Genomic DNA, 8,691 nt, shown 5'->3' with positions numbered 1-8,691 from the left:
TAAAAAATAGTTTGTGAGTAAAGAAAAAAATGTTAGTGTTCTATCTGTGTTTTTAGGGAGTCACTCTTCACCTATATTAATTTTTGAATATTTTTTTCATAGCGGATATGAGTGGAGTAGAGAGAAACGATAATGATAATTGATAAGAATGTAAAACAATATTATTTAACTGATAAAAAGAAAGAAAATGTAATGATCTTTAGTGTAAGTATAAAAATAGAGATATAGGAAGGGACGTGAATGCTATTTGTGGAAGCAATCAATATAATCTTTATCTTTAACATTTGAAGGTTTCCTCTATTTTGCATCTCCAACGTAATCTCTTTGTCTTCAAAATTTAGAGTTTTTTAAATAGTTATTCCCTAAATATAGAATTTCATAATATATTATTTTTATAAATGTTTGTGACTAAATAAGTGTTTGTAAGTGAAAAAAGAGATGAAAAATGAGATTTGGCAAGTTAAACAAAATCTAGAGAAAATGATATCTATGAGATGGATTTGGGCTATGTGTCCTTTGTCTTTGGCCATCTAGGCTGATGTGGCAATATGGCTTGGGAGGGAAATCAAAATTTGCTTTGTACATTCTCGATTCCAAGTAAAAAAGAAGCGGGATCCGGCTGAGGATGGATCGGACTTTGGGTCGTTACTGGATTCGTGTCTCATATCAAACACGCTTCTTCCTTTGCACAAACCCTAATTTTGATATCCATTTGTCTGGCCGTTTCACTCCAAATCTCAACGAAGACATCAATCTTTCATCATCGCAAACCCTAATCGCGATGTTTATCAACGAAGACATCAATCTTTCTTCCTTTTATCAATCTATTTAAGGTTTTCTTTTCTTCTACAGGTTTCTTTTTCGTTAGTGTTTCCTTCTGAACCAAGATGTTTCTTCTTCCTTTTATCTGCTTTCTCTCTGTCTCTGGTAATTCAAAAAAGGATGACGGCGATTCAAGCCGATTGGTGAAGATTTCACAAAATCAATGTCAGGTTCAGATTTACAGGTATACAAGTTTTTACGATTTAATTTTTGAGTTGGTTTACATGTTGATTTTAAAATCTTAAACCTAACATTGTCACCTTATGTAATATTTGGTGTTCTTGCTTATTGAGTTAGGACTTATTAAACCCAGGTATCGTGATTTTTAAGTTTAGGGTTTTTTAGTTTCGAAATTGATTGATGCTCAATAATTATGTGATTAAGAGATCTGGTCACAAGGGGGTTCGGCTTTGTGACCTTTGCTGAGGACGATGTTGCAGATCGTGTTTCAAGAAGGTCACACGAGATTTGTGGACAACAGGTAGTTAAAACCCTAACCTTCAATTTTGGTTAACTTCAGCAATATTTTGATGGTTAAAACCCTAACCTTCAATTTTGATGGTTAAAACCCTAACCTTCAAGAAACGAAAATATTTTGATGGTTAAAACCCTAACCTTCAATTTTGGTCTCATTCACTTTATTTTGTTTTTAGTTCTTTACATATTTTATTTGTATTGATATATGCATCGTGATTGTCTTCTTTCATACGTTCTCACACTCTACATTACATACAAATAATCTTTGGTTGATTCTATACTAAATATTCGATCGTGTTGTTTAATCACAGTTAGTCGCCGGTAGTGCTACTTCTTGATTTTTGTCTTAACTTAACTTCCCGTAAGCTACCTATTGCAGCTCATCACTGATACTTTATAAGGTATAACTAATAACTAATGTTGTTTTAAACTCATATCTTAGTACCGATGCATATCTTACAAAACCACACAAATCTTGAGTAATAATCTTGAGTAATTATTTTGTGAAATCATGTCAGGTGGGCGGGTGATCAAGAATGGGAAACGTGCGCACATGAAAATAGTGTTGGGTGGATGGAGATGGCTGAGCCGGTTATGAATCTTTGTACAAAAACTATTGATGGTTCTTATATTGAAAAGAAAGAAACTAGAATGGTTTGGTACTATGAAGATGTTGACAAAGATTTTGGGTCGGAACAGGCTAAGTAACTGTTGGACTATCTTGAAAACGTACTGTCTAACGAGGCTGTTGTGGTGAAAACACGTCAATACATTGTAGATGTTAAACCACAGGTATCCCTTTAAAACATTGTTTTCCATGTTTTTGTTGAATATCTTTCACTGTCTTTGTCCCTACCCATATATTTAGGCTTTTTTGATTTCATAAGTCAACCGGGTTCTTATTAGCTTTGTTGATGGTTCGAATAAGATCTGTGTAATCATTTGGTTAAATTTAAGGTGAATTTTTTTCCATTTTGCTTTTAAACTCTTTATTATTGAAATTATGCACATAAAAGGCATAAAAGACATATAGGATAGCGTTATTGATAACTAAAACTTCAACTGCACTCTGTGGTTTTTGTTTTAACTGGTTACATATTATAAGTTTTCATTTTGTTCATAATGTTCAACTGTTTATTGAAAGTATATTGCAAAAGGACAAGTTGAATGACTAAATGGGTCGTGTTCGTGGGATTAATCTAACATGAAACCCGACCCGTTAGCCCGACTTTCTTTTATTTATTACTATTCTAAGTTTGTAAATTAACAAAAAGAAAATATACAAATGGGTTTAGAACAATTCAGTTTAAACAATGAATATTGATGTTGATTTCTCTTTATTTATTCAAATCTATTAAAAATAACTCTATAGTGATTGAAAGGGGAAAATCCATATTTTAGCGATCTTATGTTAATAAAAGACAAATTAAATGACTAAAATGGGATAAAAGTGAAAGTTGGTATTTTACATGAATAGTTATTTTTATTGTATATGTAATTTGATACATTTTCTATGCGTTTTATATACATTTTTTACATGTTGACTTACTCATTCACAGTCTATAACTTGCCATTTTTTGCTTTTTTATTTGTTTATTTTATAGGATCTACCAATTATAACGGTAGATATGCACGAATAAAGGCTCCGTGCAGTTGAAGTCATGGACTTTGAATTTTGTCGTATTGAAGGCTTTATTTTATTTTATAAGGTGTTGGTGATGGGGATTCTAAGGGACAAGGATTTCATGCTTTTAAACAGTTTGTTACTGCAATGCAGGTGGTTAATTATAAGGTTAAAGATGATGGATTGGATGTGAATGCTCTTACATCCAGTATGATTGTGTGTGGGGACCTTCCAAGACCTACAAACGTCCCCAAATTTATGTCCACGCTTTCAGGGTAGTACAAATTCGTTATTTCTTACTGATTTGTGGTTACAACTATTTTTGTTGTTCTTTCTTTGTTGTTTTGGTATTTTCATGAAGTCACAGTCCAATATTTTTTTTCTTGACAGGTAAAATTCTGAGATTCTAACAGCTTTGTTATGTATGTTAAATTCTTCAATATCGTTCACAAACTTCCCATTTTCCATCTCTTTGGAAATTGCTGATGTAAACCAAGATTTTTTAGTGTTTTCATATTTTTCGCCTTTTGTTGTTGATTCGTTTGTAGGAAAAAACCTGATTTAGGCTATAGGTTTTTTTTCACTAACTGGTGTTGATTCTATTTTAGAACAATCTGATTTTAGGGTTTGTAATAAATGTGAACCTGATAACATTGAGGCTCCATAGCTAATGAAGTGGAAGACGCAGTATACGAGTGAGTTGGAGAAGAAGGTATACCCTGGACAGGTTTGTTGAACAAATATTTATGATTTGAAGACACATAATTACAATGTAAGGAATATTTTGTAAAAGTTATTAACTTTTTATTTTTATTCTTCCTTTGTGCAATAGATTGCACAGGCTGTATATGATGTTGAAGAGGCTACATTTATTGCGGTCCACATGATTCTAGAAAACAAGGTGAATGCATGTTTGGTACTTCCTGTTTATATAATCATGTTGCATTTGACACAAATAACCCAGTCTTAATTAGCCACTTTTCTTCGGTTGTACTTTTCTTCTGTTAAAGACAAATCTCCATGACAAATTTTGGTGTCAACATGAGGAAGCGAAAACCGGCACAAAACCTCTCATATATGTACTTTGATGATTCAGGGTAGTTACTGATCAGTCGTTGAACTTTTTTTAACACCGGCACAAAACCTCTCATATATGTAAAGGTTAGTTTGTTTTGGTCTTCTGTTTTTGTAAGCGTTTGATGTTTTGTACAAGCAATGAGGAGTTTTATTTGGGTTAACATGGGTTTTTTTTTAATTTCTTGCAACCAATAGTCTGCGTATACCTTTTGTGCCAACTTTAGTATCACTAATCATCACTCAAATTTATCAAATTTAGAACCACTGCAACAATGTGTCTATTTATTCAAGAATACCTATTTTAATTTGTTTATTAATTATTCTCAAAACCATGTTGATTATAACCGGTCATTAATTAATTGTATGGTTTCAGGTAGGGTGAAAGGGTGAAAAATCCCAACTACATGGAACAAGCACTGCAAGATTGTACCAAGGATGATTATCTTATTATGGTAAATCGAATGAATAATAACGAATTTTCCTGTTGATTAACATGACAATAAGTTACTTTATTATTTTAATCACACACCCACATTAAACTAAATGGGTTACTATTAGATAATTAGTTGAATGCGCTAAGCCCTTTTAAAGTAAATAATGTTCACTTTGTTTATACTTTTATTTGTTGTAAATTAAATATTTTGTTTTAAGAAGTTGAGAGTAAGTGCCATTAATATCTTTCAAGTCCTTTTATTATTTTTGTTATTGTGCATTTTCAGTTTTGAAAGTAACATGTTGATTGTGATTAAAAATTTATGGATTTAGTCAAGTAATTTTGATAGGAGATGCTATAGAATGAAGCTGATTTTGATTTTGTTTCATATAGTTCGTTCAATTTGAGATCTACGAATCAAATGCAAATTAGAGAGGAAAAAATTAGATCAATTTTACAAATTGATCATTAAATTGACGTGTTGCATAAAAAACTCATGATTTATGTAATATGTAATTTCTTTTATATTTCTTTTTATTCATAGACCTATAAAACTATGCATTTTATATGATACTCTGTATATTGTGGATACTCTTTTCATATGTATACTCTGTATATTGTGGATACTAGATGGGATTAAACTTTGGGTTGAAATATGTAATGAAGGAAACGACGATTGCGGCGTTTGCAAGAATGACGGTTGAAGATTCAAAAAAGTTGCTTGCTCCGGAATACTACCTGTCTTGGGTTGTTTTCTCACAGAGACAGAAGTTGAGTTTTATTTATTTTTCAGTTGAACTGGCTTAATGCTCATCTTACAAAGATCATGCCCTATGTTGACGAGGTCAGTTGATTGTATTGAATGGCTAATTTTATACTTTTGTTGTGTAACGTGTATCTGATTTAAATAGTCAGCTGTGATATGACAGGCAAAAGATTTTTTTTTTTTGGATTCGGCTGCCAATTGGTGTTGTTTTATGGGGTTGGTGGGTATATATTATATTAGTTCTTTAATCCTAACTTTGTATAGGTTAACCATGTCAACCCTGTATGGACCTGTTTACGTTCGAAACCTGCTGAGCACTTGAGCCCCATCTGTTTATTTCATGTCGGGTTTGTGTCCTGTTATGTGGTTCCACTGCTCGAAGTTGTCGTACTGTCACAGTGTTGTTAAGTGTTTGGTAATTTTTGATAGTTTGAGGATGAAATGTCCTGTTATGTGGTTCCACTGCTCGAAGTTGTCGTACTGTCACAGTGTTGTTAAGTGTTTGGTAATTTTTGATAGTTTGAGGATGAAATTTTATAAACTGAGGGTAAAATCATGGCATCTAAGTAATTTTACCCTACCCTATGGTAACAAGGTTTGTTGAATCCACTATAAAACCAATTATTGCCCCCCCAAACAATCACATAATCATAATTCATAAGCAACACTTTACTGTTGTGTAGTGGCTGTCTAATTTGGATGTAAATTTTGAAAGTAATCTTGAGTATTCATGTGTTGAAACATGGTGACTTTAGTGTTTGGATGCTACTTTTAGTGTAAATTCCTTTTGAGAACTGATTATTTTGGAATTCTGCTATTATGTGATTTTGGATTGTCCTATAGGGCAGCATCCGATCTTATAAAGGTTAATGTGGAGCCAATTCTTGAGCAATATAGACCAATGGTATTGTCTTCTCTGTCGTTTTCCAAGTTTACTCTTGGCACGGTCGCACCACAATTTACAGTTAAGGCTAGATGATGTTTTCACCGGTTGCCTATTCACAATTTTTAAATCTTTTATTTCAATTCACTGGTTATAGTGGCTAGGTAGTTTGATATTCTATTTTAAGATGATTTTACATATTCTTTGAATTCTAATTGGTTATGTTTTTAGGAGTTTCTATAATTGAAGGTGCAGATGAAGGAATAACTATGGAATTAGAGATGAATTGGGATGGGAACCCAAGTATAATACTTGATATCAAAACCATACTTGGAGTTGGATTGCCTGTGCAGGTACAGTTCGAGTATACCCTCATTTTTTATTAAATTATTTAATAAATAACAAACTTATAGCCTATTTTTAATGTTTTATAACTGGTTAAATGGGTCAGAGGCGTCTTGGAAGCAAAGCTGGATCTAGGTGGGCCTGCTGGTGTTTATAAATGGAGTAGGATTGTTGATCCGAAAGTGAATTGCTTCGTTTGGTATGTCTCGAGCGGTTGCATACCTACGACTATCGTTTGTAAGGAATGTGGCTAAACTTACGCTAAGATACACACAAAGTGCATAATCCTGAATTTATGCCCTAAACATGATTTGGGGTTGTTACATGTTAAAAAGGTAAAAAAAAAAAGAACACTTTTCATATGTGTACTCTGTATATTGTGGACACTAGATGTTATTAAACTTTGGGTTAAAATATGTAATGAAGGCAACGGCGATTGCGACTTTTGCGACAATGACGGTTGAAGATTCGAAAAAGTTGCTTGCTCCGGAATACTACCTGAATTGGGATGGGAACCCGAGTATAATGCTTGATATCAAAACCAGACTTGGAGTTGGATTGCCTGTGCAGGTACAGTTTAGGTAGGTATCTTTTTGCTATTATTAATCAAATTTTTTGTAATTTATATATAAAGTTAGTGCACTTTTACTAATCTTAAATTGATTTTTATTCAACACTTCAGTATGACGGTTTGGTTCTTAGCTATCATTTTCATGTCTTTTTTATCTTTGGAATGATTTTTCTATATAATTTCGTAGTTGCCATCTCGATTGTAATGAAAAATTAAAGTAGAATGTCTACTTTCAGTATGTTATATATGCAACTTAAAACTTTGCAAGAAGGAAAAAGTAAGCATTTTCTTGAAATTTATAAGTTAATTACGTATATATTTGTGCTAAAATATTGAAGTGTTTGTTGTATAACCGGAGATGAAGCTGCATGACCTGCTGAGCGAGGGCGATAAAGACTCGGAGTTGGATTCATCTGATCATGTAATCCAAAGGTATTAGTACAGCCTTTTCCAGAACATTGTGTATATTGACATGTTAAATAGTCGTAAATTGGTGGAGAGTCATTCTGAATGAATTTTTAATGCATAGATCCTGCTAATGGTTCGTAAACGGGTCAAAATAACAAGTTGTAGACACTTTGGCAGGTTAAAATTTTAACTCTTTAACAGTTTTATATCTTTTTTTAAATAGGTTGGTTTGTTGCCAACGGTTAGCCAGGTGACAGATCAACCCTGACCCGTTTAGTGCCAAATCTAACCCATTTATTTTGTGTCATGCTTTTTGTTTGCAAAAGGTGTGGTGTGGTTGAAGACACGTAGAAAAAAATGAAGCTGTGTATGCAGTTTTCTTAATGACGATTCTCAAGATGTGTAGAAACGAAAAGGTTTTAAGGGTATTAGGGCGACGCCGTGTAGAATGGTTGAAGATATCAACGAAGCCTCTTACCGGTGGATGATCAAAAGATCTAAGGTGGCGGGAATTGATCCGGGGAACAGGTACAATTTTGCTGATGGACTTTGATTACAACGATATTTATCAAAGAATCCACCGGTAGTAATTAAGTGACAATACTTGCAAATATTCTTTTTTGAAAGAGCGAAGACCGGATATTAAAGAACTTGGATAAAGTGACAATTGTGGAGGACCCTAATCCGAGCTTGCGTCTAATCTATCAACTATTTCTCCACCAAATTCCTGTATCAACACCGTTCAATAATATAATTTATTGTAAGACCACACGTGTACCTATATATTTATAATTTTTTATTGTAGTATCATTTTTTATACGTTTATATTGAAAAGGTATTTCATAACAAAGTTTATCTCAATGGCAGTAGATATTATATGTTTGTGTTAAGTCACTGTATCGCACTCATCTTATGCGGCTTTGCGTCGTTCTTCCATCACATGCCCTTTCAACAACAAACAAAAAATTTTCATGTTATCCGATTCTTTTCCTTCCAACCTCTCTTAAGAAATGTGTTTGTTAGCTGTTTTATACGAGACTAGGAGTTATATTTTATGTTATTCGTAACCCAGTATTAAAATCCAATTTGATTATGCATATCAAAATATATCGTGTTTGTGTGTTTCAAAGGTTGGTGACGGTGGTGGTGTTAAAGCCTTGGAGAGAATTCATGATAGTTTTTTAGTTTTTGGTACATGTTAAGTGTTATAATAAAGAACAGACACAACATTAATAAAGTTCTAATAATCTGTTATAATATATAAAAGTTTCTTTTTGTGTCGTGG

General features: G+C 32.9%; 1 long non-coding RNA gene across 50 annotated transcripts; it reads left to right on the top strand.

Annotated features, from left to right (window-relative positions):
- Positions 1 to 579: 579 nt before the first annotated feature.
- LOC110915779 lies at positions 580 to 8,256 on the top strand. Of its 50 annotated transcripts, none has more exons than XR_004884870.1 (17): positions 580 to 1,006; positions 1,207 to 1,303; positions 1,611 to 1,700; positions 1,818 to 2,091; positions 3,077 to 3,650; positions 3,756 to 3,824; positions 3,934 to 4,084; positions 4,374 to 4,452; positions 5,100 to 5,277; positions 6,043 to 6,103; positions 6,314 to 6,435; positions 6,534 to 6,762; positions 6,854 to 7,008; positions 7,357 to 7,430; positions 7,528 to 7,583; positions 7,733 to 7,934; positions 8,034 to 8,256. It is a non-coding gene; the product is annotated as an uncharacterized LOC110915779 (long non-coding RNA). The 50 variants fall into 50 exon arrangements; XR_004884872.1 differs by having other exon boundaries at positions 601 to 833; positions 942 to 1,006; positions 4,020 to 4,084; positions 7,733 to 8,256; XR_004884880.1 differs by having other exon boundaries at positions 1,222 to 1,303; positions 3,077 to 3,198; positions 3,314 to 3,345; ... (1 more) ...; positions 5,100 to 6,435; positions 7,733 to 8,256.
- The last annotated feature ends 435 nt before the right edge of the window (positions 8,257 to 8,691 follow it).

Source organism: Helianthus annuus, chromosome 16 (genome assembly GCF_002127325.2).
Source record: "Helianthus annuus cultivar XRQ/B chromosome 16, HanXRQr2.0-SUNRISE, whole genome shotgun sequence".
Taxonomy (NCBI): Eukaryota; Viridiplantae; Streptophyta; class Magnoliopsida; order Asterales; family Asteraceae; genus Helianthus; species Helianthus annuus.
The sequence above is the reverse complement of the archived record's forward strand: the minus strand, read 5'-3'. Positions and strand labels throughout refer to the sequence as shown.